General features: G+C 40.3%; 1 protein-coding gene across 10 annotated transcripts in view; it reads left to right on the top strand.

Annotated features, from left to right (window-relative positions):
• NAALADL2 (N-acetylated alpha-linked acidic dipeptidase like 2) overlaps window positions 1–14,946 on the top strand; it is a 1,420,296-nt gene that overhangs the window by 1,160,917 nt on the left and 244,433 nt on the right. The gene's annotated exons all lie outside the window — the stretch shown is intronic.

Raw genomic sequence — 14,946 nt, 5'->3', positions numbered from 1 at the left:
CCCAGTGCTCCTTGAATACAATGGTGGCCCACAAAGGTCTAAATGGGCTCACTCCAGCAAAGCTATTCTGAGGATAGCAGTTATTTTGGCCCATGCTTTTAAGATGATGTGATGATGCTGTCATCTGTCAGACTTGGACATATTACTGCTGATGGTGTTATTTCCTCTGCCCGATTTCTCACTCTCAGCACTTAACCTGCTTGAAATGGTAATGTGTGGTGATATGCCATCCACATCCTTTTGCCCTTCTATTTGCCAAGTCTGCATTTTTCAATTCTTTTTCTCCCTGTGCCCTCCTAAAATTAAACGAATTACCTCTAAAAAACCTGAGAGCACCTACCTGATTTACAACTGCCCTCTAACCCTGGTCACAGAGAGGACAGCAAACTTTTCTCTGGTATCTAGTGAATGATGCTAATATGCAAAATAATTTGAATTGTTTCTTTGCTTCTGGTTTAGTTTTATTAAAATGTCTGATTTTTTTTAAAGGAATGTACTAAACTGCTTCATCTACAGAAGATTTAATTTAAATATTTCATTAAGCATATTTACAGCCTGAGAGAGTTAATATGGATTTGAAAATCAGTTAGATTTTTTCAGTTAATTTTTTTAATGCCTGGCAGCTGGAATACATCACTGACATGCTGACACCATATTATTTAAAATAGCATTGCCTGTGAGCCTAAGAGAAGCTATTTAAGACAAACCTCAAGAAGGCTGGTGAAATAATAGCTGAAGTTATGTTATGTCAGCCAGTTCCTCAGCATGGAACACCATTGTGAGGCCAGAGTTGTTATCCTTCACTGAGACATAAAATCTATATCTTGATTCTTTTGGTTATTTAAGGTCCTATGGGAACTGTACCCAGAGGGAGTGTCCTTTTATCCAGTGTGTTGACCAAAGGTCAACCTGGATGGGACAGTCGTATCTTTTCAATGTGTTCAAGGTTTCATTTACATATGATTAGAGTACAGTTTTTGGAAAGGCTCTGGATGTGTCATTCTATAAATAGTTTGCAATTTGTGAAGAAGTAGGTTTAGCTGCTGGAGTGACCAATATCAAATCTACTAAAAAAGTGCTAATGTGCCAAAAGAATCCATGGAGTCTTTTAATCTAACAAATTATTTTTAACTTCCATTTCTTTTACATTGAAAAGGTAATTTTAGTTTGGGTGATTAATCAGCAGCTTAACAGCTCTTTCTCTATAAGTTGAGGAACTTATTCCTTGTTCCCTTAGCTAAATGGGAGGAAAAGTCTTTAGGCCAGCGGTGGAGGTTGAAGAGAGTAACAATCTAAGTTAGAAACTTCTGCCTGCCTTTCCATTTACTATTCTTATGTCTATAGGGGATAACAAAGCTTTTAGTCTGTAAAATGGAATAAAAATAACTCATACAATTGCATTATGATCTAATATGATATCCATTTGTAAATGATAAGTCCTTATATAATTGCCTCCTTGGACTAAGTGAGGTTGTCTATATTTAGCATATTTTGATAATACATTGATAGTTGCCTAGAAAATGCACAAACACACAAACCGTGTAAGCAAGAATGTTCCTGAATTATAATCATAAAATGGATGGTGTTTTGCTTTCAGTCTTGGCCCACCATCTTTTGGCTCTTCTCTCCTGGCATCCTGCTGGTGAGTTGGGTTGTCAATTTAAGTGTCCCTCACCCCAGCAGAGGCCTCATGCTGTTGTACCATTCCCAAAATCTCTGTAAGAGACCCTGTTTTTCCTAAAAATGTGGCAGTTTATCTTATCTGTTCTCTCCCCAGTGGTATATGCATTTTTGATGGTCCCAAATCTATTTCACAACTCTAAATACCCAATTTCTCCACTATTAGGCATTTCTTCAATTGTGAATATTTCAGAAACTGGGCCATATCTGTTATATGGTTTGTTTATTCCCTATGTCCAAACAAAAGCCTTTTTTTTTTTTTTGAGATGGAGTCTCTCTCTGTCCCCCAGGCTGGAGTGCAGTGGTGCAATCTTGGCTCACTGCAACCTTCGCCTCCCAGGTTTAAGTGATTGTCCTACCTCAGCCTCTTGAGTAGCTGAGATTACAGGTGCATGCCACCACACCCAGCACATTTTTGTACTTTTAATAAAGATGGGGTTTTGCCATGTGGGCCAGGCTGGTCTTGAACTCCTGACCTCAGGTGATCCACCTCCCTTGGTCTCCCAAAGGGCTGGAATTACAGGCGTGAGCCATCGTGCCAGGCCACAAAAGCCCTTTTAAAGCCTTTTTTCATACTATATCTTACAATCAAGGGAGTCTTAGAATTGAGAACACATAATGTATAGTTCAGAGGGAATTTTAAAAACGTAACATTTCACGCCTGTAATCCCAGCACTTTGGGAGGCTGAGGCGGGTGGATCATGAGGTCAGGAGATCAAGACCATCCTGGCTAACACGGTGAAACCCCGTCTCTACTAAACATAAGAAAAAATTAGCCAGATGTGGTGGCAGGCACCTGTAGTCCCAGCTACTCGGAAGGCTGAGGCAGGAGAATGGCATGAACCCAGGAGGCGGAGGTTGCAGTGAGCTAAGATCACGCCACTGCACTCCAGCCTGGGTGACAGAGCGAGACTCTGCCTCAGAAAAAAAAAAAAAAAAAAGTAACATTTATTTTTTGGAGAGGTGCTTCATTCACAGAAATACAAAAGTAATAAGCAAATAGACAATGGAAAGTTTTTCTTCTAAACCCATTCCTCACACCAGTGTTTCTCCCCAGAGGCAAATGGCATTTGTACGTATTAGAGCATACAGACTTTTATTTTTAATGTTTGAAACGCAAATGTTATCTTACAGAATATCTCTGCACATTATTTTTTATGTAAAAATGTATCTGGGAGATTGTTCATTATCAGTGTGTAAACAGATTCATTTTTCTTTCCAAAGACTATAATTTCATTATATGTGTGCAATCTAACTTATTTAAATTTTGTAGAATTCATATTAATTTTTTTCCCCAGTATGAGGCACCAGATTTCTCACATCCTTCAAGACACAGTCCATATTCAAACAAACTTGACAAAGGTTTTTGGGAATAAATATAAAAGTCACTTTATGTGTCTTTTATGTACAAAGGCATTTATAATAATTTTTCTGAGTAATATCAGTTCATCATTCATTTTTTATATCAGCTTATCCTTCTTTTTTGTATATTATAGAAGCTAGCTATTTGTGAAATAATTTGTAAATATTTTTCCAGGTTTTCATTTATGTTTGTGTATGGTAATTTTTGTCATACAGAACAAAGTTATAATTTTATGTAGTAGGACTAATTATTTTTTTTTATCTTCTGGGTTTGTGTCATATTCAAACATGTCTTTTTCATTCTGAGGTTGTTAAAATTATCTTCCATTGTTCCCACCACAATTTTATGATTTAGATTTTTACATTTTAAAGAGGGATTCATCTGGAATTATTGTGGTGTAAGATACTGTAGAGTAGGTACTATTTTATTACTTTAGTGGCGGTTTTTACTTAGATGCAACAGTTTGGTTGAATTATGAATATTTTCTAATGTTTTAAAAGAACAAACCCTGTTTTTATTGTTACACAAAGCCTTAAGTGGAGAGAGAAAAAATGAAGAAATCTTTCTTCTTCCATCTTGTGACTACTGGTGAGGGATCTTAAATTGGTCAGAGAAGAGGAAGAGGAAATGAAGGTCGGTTGTTGAGAGAGTAGAGAAGAAGACACCAGCTAGAAGTTGGAGAAAAAATAAGAGCAAATATTTTGGTGTTTCTCTATTTTTCTCTTAGAGATTGATCTTTAAAGCACTCATTAGTGCATAATGAAATTTTAAATCTAATAAAAAGTATTTCAAATATAAAAGAACATTTTTCTATATCTGATAACAAGATTAAGGTTGTATAAATTAACAGAAGAGAGATAAGAACGAGAGGGTGTTTTTCAATTTGGCAATGCTACTTGTGTAGAATAGAAGATGAGCAATTTTTCACTAAAGCTGAAAATACTTTTTGTTAACATCCAGTAAGTAGGTTTTAAATCTTTGAAGAAACCCTGAGAAATTGGAGGTTTTGAAAAACCCATATTATGGGTTGAATTTTTCTCCTCACTCTGTCACCCAGGCTAGAGTGCAGCGGCATGATCTCGGCTCACTGCAAGCTCCGCCTCCTGCATTCAAGCAATCCTCCTGCCTCTACCTCCCAAGTAGATGGGACTACAGGTGTGTGTCTTTACACTCCGCTAATTTTTGTATTTTTGGTAGAGACACAGTTTCGCCATGCTGGCAAGGCTGGTCTCGAACTCCTGACCTCAAGTAATCTACCTGCCTTGGCCTCCCAAAGTGCTGGGATTACAGGTGTGAGCCACCATGCCTGGCCCTGAAAATTTCTATTTTATGATAAGATGAAATCTGGTTTTCTTCTCGTACCCAATTTAATCTTTAATAAAGGCATTGCAAGTTATATATATTAATTTTTAATTTTTTTTTACTATTTTGGAGATATTTTGTTTATGAGAAGCTCATTAGATGTTGGCATTTAGAATAACTTAAAGAAACTTCTAGTATACAATAGGAGAAAAAGTCAGTAATCATAACCTCTTATTTCCTATCAAAGATTATTAGAAGATATCTGTAATGCATCATTCAATATGGGGTACTGGGTTCACATGTTGGCATAAAAATACAAGTTAAATAAATGAAGAATACATGGCACACACAGTGAATAAATATTGACAAAAATTATAGATGTATAGTTTGTTACAACTAGATCTGGTGATGCAATATGATAAAAATTTAAAAAGACCCATGGAATCCTAAAAAGGACAAATTTAGAAGTAGTTTAATTCCCATGCATTAATGTAGTTTGTGAGCTGGATATATCAATATAATACATAAAAAAGAGCATTGCGTTTGAAGTGAAAAGTTCTGGGATTAAATCTCAATTCTATTAATTTGGAGGCCTTAATTTTCTAATTTGCAAAACACTCTATTTTGCTAGGAGAGTTTCCCTGCTGTGGGCTATTTTGGCAAGCTGCTAAGTCCTACATAGACCCAGTCTCAAAAATTGTGTTTTAAATGCTTCAGTTAAAATGCACAGGGTTACAAGGAAAGCAATGATATTAAACTGCAATTACCTAAGTAACATATTTGCATTTTTGCAATATATAGGCTTTTTAAAATTAACACATTAAATGACAAAAGTCAGCAAAGTGTCTTATAACTGCAATAGGTCCAAATTAGCGATAATTTCAATTGATATTTCAATGTTTTGGCAATAACTGAAATATGATACGAAAACATCTGATTTTATTTGGTTACAATGTTACAAGTACTACTAATATTGTAGCAAATGTTATTCGGTTCCTGGCCTATTTCATAATTGAATGGAATGTTGCATTTCAGTTAGAAGCAAGTTAAAATAAAGATGCTTTTTTTTTTCTTCTTCTTCTGGTTCACCAAGTTCACAGATCTTAAATTCTTTCTGTGGATCTCGGGATAAGAACCCTTGGGCATTAGGATCTTTAGGTTGTTTTCTCAGTTTCAAATGTAATGATTTATCCATGATCCTTCAATTGTTTACATGTTCACATTGCCCAGGACCACATCTATAAAGTTCTAAACTAAAAATGTTATAACAAAATTTTGTCAAATTACCTCCAGCTAACCAAATAACACAATTCTCCTCGCTACCATTAGTTAGAAATTAAAGTTTAATTTTTCACTAGTTTTAATGAACATTTCTTAACAAACAAAAAGGTGACCTACCTATCATCTAAGACTGCCTATGTTAGTCAGAGTTCCCGAAAGAAACAAAATCAATAGGATCTATCTTGCTATAGACTAAATGTTTGTGTCCCCTCAAAATTAATACGTTGAAGACAAAATAACATGTTGATGTTATCTGCAGGTTGAGCCTTTGGAAAGGTACATAGGTCATGAGGATGGAGCCCCAGTGAATGACATTAATGCCCTTATAAAAAGAGAGGTAGATACAAGATCTCTCTCTTTTTCTGCTCGTCATCATGTAAGGATACCATGGGAAAACTGGCATCTGCAAACCAGGAAGAAGGCCTTCTCTAGAACTTACCGTGATGGCACCTTGATGAACTTCCCAGCCTCCAGAGTCATTAAAGATATATTTCTGTTGTTTAAGCCACCTGTTATGGCATTCGGTTATAGCTGCCCAGACTAACCAATACACACATACACACACATACACTCTTAATATATAAATACATTAATAACATATAATTACATGGTAATATATAACTATATGAATTTGTGTGTGTGTGTGTGTATTTGTACATATAAGGATATTTATTATAAGAATTTGGCTCACCAAGTTATGATGGCTGACAAGCCCAGAGATCTGCGGTTGGAAAGATACAGAACTAAGAGAGACAGTAGTGTAGTACTAGTCTGAGTTTGAAGGTCTGAGCACCAGGAAAGCTATTAAGTTTCAGTCCAAAAGCCAACAGGCTTGACACCCTTATAAAGCTTATTTTTGGGGGGTTCTGAACCAAAGAAAGGAAAAGACCAATGTTCTGGTTCAAGGCGGTCAGACAGAAGGAGTTCTCCCACTCCCCTTTCTCGTGGGAAGGTCATTCAGGTCTTCAGCTGATGAGATGAGGGGCGTCCACATTGAGGAGGGCAATCTGCTTTCCTCGGCCTGTCAATTCAATGTTAATTTCATCTAATAACACTCTCATAGACACACTCAGAATGATGTTTGACCAAATATCTGGGCATCCCATGGCCCAGCCAAGTTGACACTTAAAATTAACCATCACACTGCCCTATAGCAAAAAATCATTCTTTAAACATCATTGGTATCATTGTAATAATTGGTACATTAGTATACTGTAAAAACCAGGAAAAACAGTGAAATAAATTATTTCTACAAAATTGAACTTACAAAACTATAACTGAAATGAAAGTGACTTAATTTTATTATGGGATATAGACTATGGCATTTTTATTTTGAGCGTTACACTTTTCTTGCCGTTCAAGTAAATAATCAACTTAGATTTTCTATGCATGTAAATGCTTATGTACGCAGGAGAAAGCAGAATGTGGGGAAATAAAACATTTGAATTATTAAACAGATTTTTTAAATACTTTTAGAAACTGGTCAATGTGTCCTGGCATCACTATTTAACTAATGCAAATATTGACTTATTTTTTTGTTATCTCACTTACATGATCATTTGCTATGAAGTTTTGCCTTTCAGTTTAAAATTGTACTTGCAAAGAGCATGCAGATTTAGGAGTGAGGTAGTGATTTCATTTCAGGTCTTCTATTGACTTGTGGGTGGAAAATTAAGCTAGTGACATAACCATGGTCCTTGCCTAAACTTGCTCATTTTATGAACTGTAATAAAAATTCTTGTTATCAAACATTAAATATGAGGCATTTTGAACTCCTTGGATGAAATTCTTAATATGCATTTACTCAGCCTTGTAAATAAATTTAAAAAATTAATTGACCTGCACAAATTTGTTGCCAACCTCCCATCTTCCATGGTGCTTAACTTCTAGTAAAATGAAGAAAATTAACATTTCTTCCTACTTGTCTCCCAGATATTAATGCTTATGAGGGTTTAGTAGATCAATGTCTGTTACCTCACATGGATCTATCATAATCCACTGAAGTGCTGTGAGGAAAAACAATTCACATTAGGATTGAATATAGATTTACGATCACTTCAGGTCTGTGAATTTGGCCTTAAATTCATTACCTTAAAGTAATGAATAATGAAGATTTAGAGAATAGTGTTTCTATGCCAGGAATGTTTTTCTCTTAAGGGAAATCCCTAGATAAAATGACCTGGGGGAAAAAAACTTCTCAAATCTGCAAATTGGGTTCCTGGCTTTTGGGTTATCTGGGCAACTTGGGCTATCTGACTTTTTAACTTTGAAGCTAGTTAGAAACAAAAGCATGAAAAGACAAAATGAACACAGGCTTGAGGGTAACATGCTACTTCCCCTCATCACTGGTTAAATTAGTGAGAGAAGGAAGTAAAGAATGAAGTAGACAGAGAGGAGGAGAGAAGGTTGTGTGTGGAGTGGGCATGGGGTGGGGGAATGGTGAATTAAGTCCTCTGCAAGGCCATCAGAGAAACTCGGTTCAGTAGGTGAGAAACAGGCTCCAGGAGTATTCCTCAGGAAACTCTGTTGTCCCTGAAGTCCCCATCTTGGTTGGGCTTTCTTGAAGCATTTTCCCTCCCTTTGGGCTTAGGACATGAGGCGACTCAAAAGTTAAGTGCTCCCAGCATGGGTCATGCAACCGTTTTTTTCTGTATGCTGTCCCCTCTCCATAAATAGTCCACATGTAGCATCAGATATGTAGTTTAATAGATCTTAACCCTCAAAATAAAATTGTAAGATATTTCTAGATAATGCTCACTCTGTTGCCTTCTTAGTTGGTTTACCTCCCCCCCCGCCCCCGCCCCCGCCCCCGCCCCCAAAAAAGTTTTTGTATGGCAGAGGCAGCAATATAAACCTTTAGGGAAAAAAATTAGACTTTTAAATAAATAGGCAAGGCAGAGCAAACTATAGTAGGAAGAATACAGAAATATTTGGGGGAGTGTAATCTTGAAAGCTGAATGCTGCCCTTTTGATTTACCTGAACAATACAAAACATGTAAATATGTACTTAAAGGAAACCATGGAAATGGAATGCAATGAAAATACTGAAGCTATATAATAGTGTGTCGGGAATTGGTGGGTTCTTGGTCTCACTGACTTCAAGAATGAAGCCGTGGACCCTCGTGGTGAGTGTTACAGTTCTTAAACATGGTGTGTCTGGAGCTTGTTCCTTCAGATATTCAGATGTGTCTAGAGCTTCATCCTTCTGGTGGGTTCATGGTCTCGCTGTCAGGAGTGAAGCTGCAAACCTCCGTGGTGAGTATTATAGCTCTTAAAGGCAGCACGTTTGGAGTTGTTCTTCCTGGTGGGTTCGTGGTCTCGCTGGCTTCAGGAGTCAAGCTACAGACCTTCAGGGTGAGTGTTACAACTCATAAGAGCAGCGTGGACCCAAAGAGTGAGCAGCAACAAGATTTAGAGTAAAGAACAAAAGAACAAAGCTTCCACAATGTGGAAAGGGACCCCAGAGGGTTGGCACTGGCTGGTTAGGGCTGCCTGCTTTCATTCCCTTATCTGGCCCCACCCACATCCTGCTGATTGGTCCATTTTACAGAGAGCTGATTGGTCCACTTTACAGAGAGCCAATTGGTCCGTTTTGACAGAGTGCTGATTGGTACCGTTGCAATCCTTGAGCTAGACACAGAGTCACAGAGTGCTAGTTAGCTAGATACAGAGTTAGCTAGATACAGAGTACCAACTGGTGCCTTTACAAACTTTGAGCTAGACACAGAGTACTGATTGGTGCATTTACAATCCTTGAGCTAGACACAGAGTCACAGAGTGCTAGTCCTCCAAGTCTCCACTAGGTTAGCTGGATACAGAGTACCAATTGGTGTATTCACAAACCCTGAGCTAGACAGAGTGCTAATTGGTGTATTTACAAACCCCAAGCGCTGATTGGTGCACATACGATCCTCTGGCTAGATATAAAAGTTCTCCACGTCCCCATCCAGTTCAGGAAGCCAGCTGAATCCTGCACCAGGGCTGCAGGTGGAGCTGTCCACCAGTCCCGAGCCACGCCTGCACTCTTCGGCCCTTGGGCTGTCCATGGGATCGGGTGCCAGGGAGCAGGGGGTGGTGCCCGTCTGGGAGGCTCAGGCCGCGAGGAAGCCCACTGCAGGGGAAGGAGCTCAGACATGTCGGGCTGCAGGTCCCGAGCCTGCCCCGCCGGGAGGCAGCCAAACCCCCCCGCGAGAATTTGAGTACAGTGCCGGCAGGCTGGCACTGCTGGGGGACCCGGCACAACCGCCGCAGCTGGTGGCCTGGGTGCTAAGCCCCTCACTGCCCTGGGCCGTCGGTGCAGGGCGGCTGCTCCGTGTGCAGGGCCCGCCGAGCCCGCGCCAGCAGGAACTCACACTGGCCCGCGAGCACAGCCCTGGTTCCCACTGGCGCCTCTCCCTCCACACCTCCCCACAAGCACAAGGAGGAGGCTCCGGTCCCAGTCATCCCAGAGGGGGCTCCCACGGTGCTGTGGCAGATGGAAGGACCCCTCAAGCGTGGCCAGAGTGGACACTGAGGCCGAGGAGGCCCCGAGAGTGAGGGCTGCTAGCACTTTGTCACTTATCAATAGTGAGAGGTGACAATGTGCTGGCAGCCCTCACTCTCGGTGCCTCCTCCACCTGGGCATCCGCTCTGGCAGTGCTTGAGGAGCCCTTCAGCCTGCCACTGTGCTGTGGGAGCCACTCACTGGGCTGGCCGAGTCTGGAGTTGGCTCCCTCTACTTGCTAGGATGTGTGGAGGGAGAGGCGCAGGTGGGAACCAGGGCCATGCGCGGCACTCACAGGCCAGCGTGAGTTCCAATGGGCACGGGCGCAGGCTCCTCAGGCCCCCACTTGGAGCAGCAGGCTGGCACTGCTCGCCCAGGGCAGTGAGGGGCTTAGCACCCAGCCCAGCAGCTGTGGAGGTTGCGCTGGGTCCTCCAGCACTGCCAGCCCTCATGCACTGCTCTTGAGTTCTCGCAGGGCCTCAGCTGCCTCCCTGCGGGACAGAGCTCGGGACCTGCAGCCCGCCATGTCTGAGCCCCTCCACTCTGCCGTGGGTACCTCCGTGGCCCCAGCCTCCCCGACGAGTGCCTCCCCCTGCGTTGTGGTGCCCAATCCCATCAGCCATCCAAGGGTTGAGGAGTGCAGGCACAGGGTGCGGGACTGGTGGGCAACTTGGCCTGCAGCCCTGATGCGGGATCCACTAGGTGCAGCCAGCTGGGCCCCTGAGTCTAGTAGGGACTTGGAGAACCTTTATGTCTAGCTAAGGGATTGTAAACACACCAATCAGTACTCTGTGACTAGCTCAAGGTTTGTAAATACACCAATCGGTACTCTGTATCTAGCTAACCTAGTGGGGACTTGGAGAACTTTTCCATCTAGCACTCTGTGTCTAGCTCAGGTATTGTAAATGCACTAGTCAGCACTCTGTGTCTAGCTCAGGGTTTGTCAATACACCGGTCAGCACTGTGTGTCTAGCTCAGGGTTTGTAAATACACCAATCAGCACCCTGTGTCTAGCTCAAAGTTTGTAAATACACCAATCAGTACTCTGTATCTAGCTAACCTAGTGAGGACTTCCAGGACTTTTCTGTCTAGCACTCTGTGTCTAGCTCAGGGATAGTAAACGCACCAATCAGCACTCTGTCAAAACGGACCAATCAACACTCTGTAAAATGGACCAATCAGCTCTCTGTAAAATGGACCAACCAGCAGGATGTGGGTGGGGCCAGATAAGGGAATAAAGGCAGTCTGCCTGAGCCAGCCACTGACAACCTGCTGGGGGTCCCTTCTTTGTTATTTAACTGTGTACAATAAATGTTGCCACTGTTCACTCTTTGGGTCCACAGTGGCCTTTATGAGCTGTAACACTCACCATGAGGGTCTGCACCTTCACTCTTGAAGTCAGCGAGACCATGAACCCGCCAGAAGGAACACATTCTGGACTACCATTTTTAAGAACTGTAACACTCACCGGGAGGGTCCGCAGTTTCATTCTTGAAGTCAGTGAGACCAAGAACCCACCAATTCCAGACACAATAGTAGCTATAGCAAGAACAGAGAGACTAGAAGAGAACTCACAGTGGCTTCAAAAATAACAGGCTAAGGCTAAGCCAGAACTGTGCTCTATGTAACTGTTAAGAGTAAACAAATGTTGCCAGTAGCTGGGCCCAGTAGTCCCAGCTGTTCAGGAGGCTAAGGTAGGATTGCTTAAACGCAGAATGTCAAGCTCAGCCTGGGCAACATTTGGCAACATAGTGAGACTTCATCTTGAAAATAAAAATAAGAATTGCAGGGATTGATTGGAGTGGGGTCATTTGTGCAATCTTAGAAACACGCATATGTGAGAAACACCTTTTGTCAGAGGGCAGCTATTATGTAACTAAATGTTTATGTAACTAACTGACAATGAAAATATCAGATGTTAAACTTAAATACAACGTTTATTTTTTAAAACATAATTTTAATAGGCATATATTGTAGAATTTGAAATTGTTAATTTTTGACTGTGCCATTTTTCTGGTGAGAAAAAAAAATTTAGATCTAAGGGAAGTGGCTGAGCATTTGTGGATGTTAAGAAATAACGTATGTAAAATGAAGTTGAAGCCAAACTATATTTTCATTTATGTTGATAAGGATGCTTTTGCTGTCTTGAAAAGACATACATGTTACTTCATTAAAGAGAAAGGTCATTTAAAAATGATTTTTACTTTCATTAGTCAGGCATCTGGAGAAAGTAAAAACCAGATCTTATCATATCCTCATTTAATGACATAAAATAGTGCAACAATCTCGGTTTTGCAAATTCAAAGGCCTCTGGCCCTATTCAGTAAACCTGAATGAGTAGAGCAGGCTGAATGTGAGGCACTAGTGATGGATGTTAATCAATGTCTTGCCTCCCCTAGGCATTCAAATTCAATTTAAAAACAAACAACAACAACAACAAAAATCTAGCTAAACAAATACCTCCAGAGGTGCTTGGGATTTATAACATGATATAAAGTAGTTTGTTTTTCATGATCTAGTGCTTAAGACTAGCTCTTCTTTGGGACAATTCAAGACCCTCCCTATACTGTCCCAGCTTACAATGAAACCCCAGGAGTCTTAAGCCAGAGGAATGTGTCAGAAAGTGAAAAAGGATTACCCCCTTTTCGAAAAATTCAGCTTTGGAAAGAAGCCAATCGGTGGTGAGGGGTGGGGGTCACCATAAAAAGGATTAAGTTGCTACTGATTAGACTGTACGGTTAAAACATTATTTTTCTATTTCCAAAGTGGTTAATCAGTCAAGATAGTTGTAAACACATTAGACAGAAACACTGCCTTGTCTGTAAACTGAAACCCTGACTTGCTTGTAAAGGTTCTTACTGACTTTCCATTTTAATTGATGTTTAATTTTGTTGCAAAGATCTTTCCATTAGATCTTCAAAGAAACTAGTTATTGAAACATTATTATATGTTTATAACATCTAGCACTGTAGTTGAAAAAAGTTGGAATAACTAATTTTCTTAATATTACACCACATATTTTCCAGTTTTTTGATAAATGTTAGCAAAAGACGAGATGATCTGCAAAGGAAAAGTGGGGAGCTTTATTTACTATTAAAACAACAATCTCTAGACTAGGGAGGCACAGATTTTAGTATAAGTGAAAGCGTGTTTTCTGAAGAACAAAGGGAGGGTCTAGCTTAAATAGGAAAAACTACCCGCTCACTTCTCAATCAGGCCTGTTTATGCAAATGAAGGATTCAAACTTGTTTAGTTCTGATTGGTCAAAATAGTAGAGTACTGATTGGGTGTTTTCTATGTCCCCAGAACTCTCTGTCAAACTTTTGATTGGGTGTTTTCTATGCCCCAAACGAGAACTCTGTGTCAAACTTTTCTTTCAAAGGGCTGGTGAGGGGCGGTTTCCAGCTCGTTTCTCTTGTGTCTGGTTACAGGAACTGTTCTGACTCAGGATGTAAAGCAAATGTTTGTGGAGCTGCTTTTTCCAAGAATGCACGTGGCTGCTCTTTCTCACTCTAGCAAGGCCACTTGCTTCTGTTTTTAAATTTAATCATCCCTGTTAACCACAGGGACATCTATCTCCCCTGTAGAGCTTGAGTCTTATTTTCCAGTTTTATTTTATATACATTATATTTGAAAGTATTTTTGAAATTATGTCATGCCAAAGAAGCATGAGAGGTTGAAAAATGGATGTCTTGACTCAAAGACAAACATGGATTGAGTACATACTTTATGTGCCTGTTACCACATGTGCTGTTCATATATTTATTGCCTCATTTTCTCACAACTGCCCTGGAGATTGGTAGTTTTCCACGTTTCATAGTTGAGGCCACTGCATCTCAGATTTTTGAGAAATGTGTTAAAAAATACATTTTAATAAATATTAATTAAAAGACCTTTAGTTTGTTTTAGATGTTTGTTTTATTTTTGTAAAGCTACTGTCATTTGTTTTGCATGCCAGCCAACTCTTAGTTTAAGAAATAATAGCCTATATCATCTTATATTACCCAGATCTTGCACTTAGCTGTGTGGTTCACTATGATCCACTGTAGTTGTTGGCCTATAACCTTAAAACATCTAGGAATATGCTTTCAGGAAGAAATGGAGAAAATTTCTTCTCTAGATTTTATTTTTATTTATTTACTTGTTATTTATTGAGATAGAGCCTTGCTCTTGTTGCCCAGCCTGGAGTGCAATGGTGCACTCTCAGCTCACTGCAACCTCTGCCTCCTGGGTTCAAACAAGTCTCCTGCCTCATCCTCCTGAATAGCTGGAATTACAAGCACCTGCCACCATACCCGGCTAATTTTTGTATTTTTAGCAGAGACGAGGTTTCACCATGTTGACCAGGCTGGTCTCAAACTCTTGACCTCAGGTGACCCGCCTGCCTCAGCCTCCCAGAGTGCTGGGATTACAGAAGTGAGCCACCATGCCTGGCCTCTTCTCTAGTTTTTAATAAACATTTTAAGAAGAACAGAATTATACCCTACAACGCATTCTTTAAGTTTGTGGGAAAACTTAATAAAAAAACAAAATGCTACACCTTTTTAGAGACTCAACATTCTTTTAAATATTGTCAGAGTCATCAGAGTTCAAATTAAACCTATGATAAAAAATGCTTTTGAAGCAACAACAGCAAGCAAAGCTTGAATTCTGGCCAGTGCTAGTTATGCTTCAGTGAGCGTCAGAATCAAAGAGGAGAGTTACAATGCAGATTCCTGGGCTCTGCCACCCATTAGGTAGGACAGTGTGGAGCCTAAGCATTTGCATTTTTAACGATCTCCAGGGCGACATTGATGCTGCTGATCTGTGGACCGTGTTTTGAGTAGTACTTATTTAG

The sequence above is a fragment of the Papio anubis genome, chromosome 2, assembly GCF_008728515.1.
Source record: "Papio anubis isolate 15944 chromosome 2, Panubis1.0, whole genome shotgun sequence".
Classification (NCBI taxonomy): domain Eukaryota; kingdom Metazoa; phylum Chordata; class Mammalia; order Primates; family Cercopithecidae; genus Papio; species Papio anubis.
Note: the sequence above shows the minus strand (reverse complement) of the source record. Positions and strands in the feature narration are given on the sequence as shown.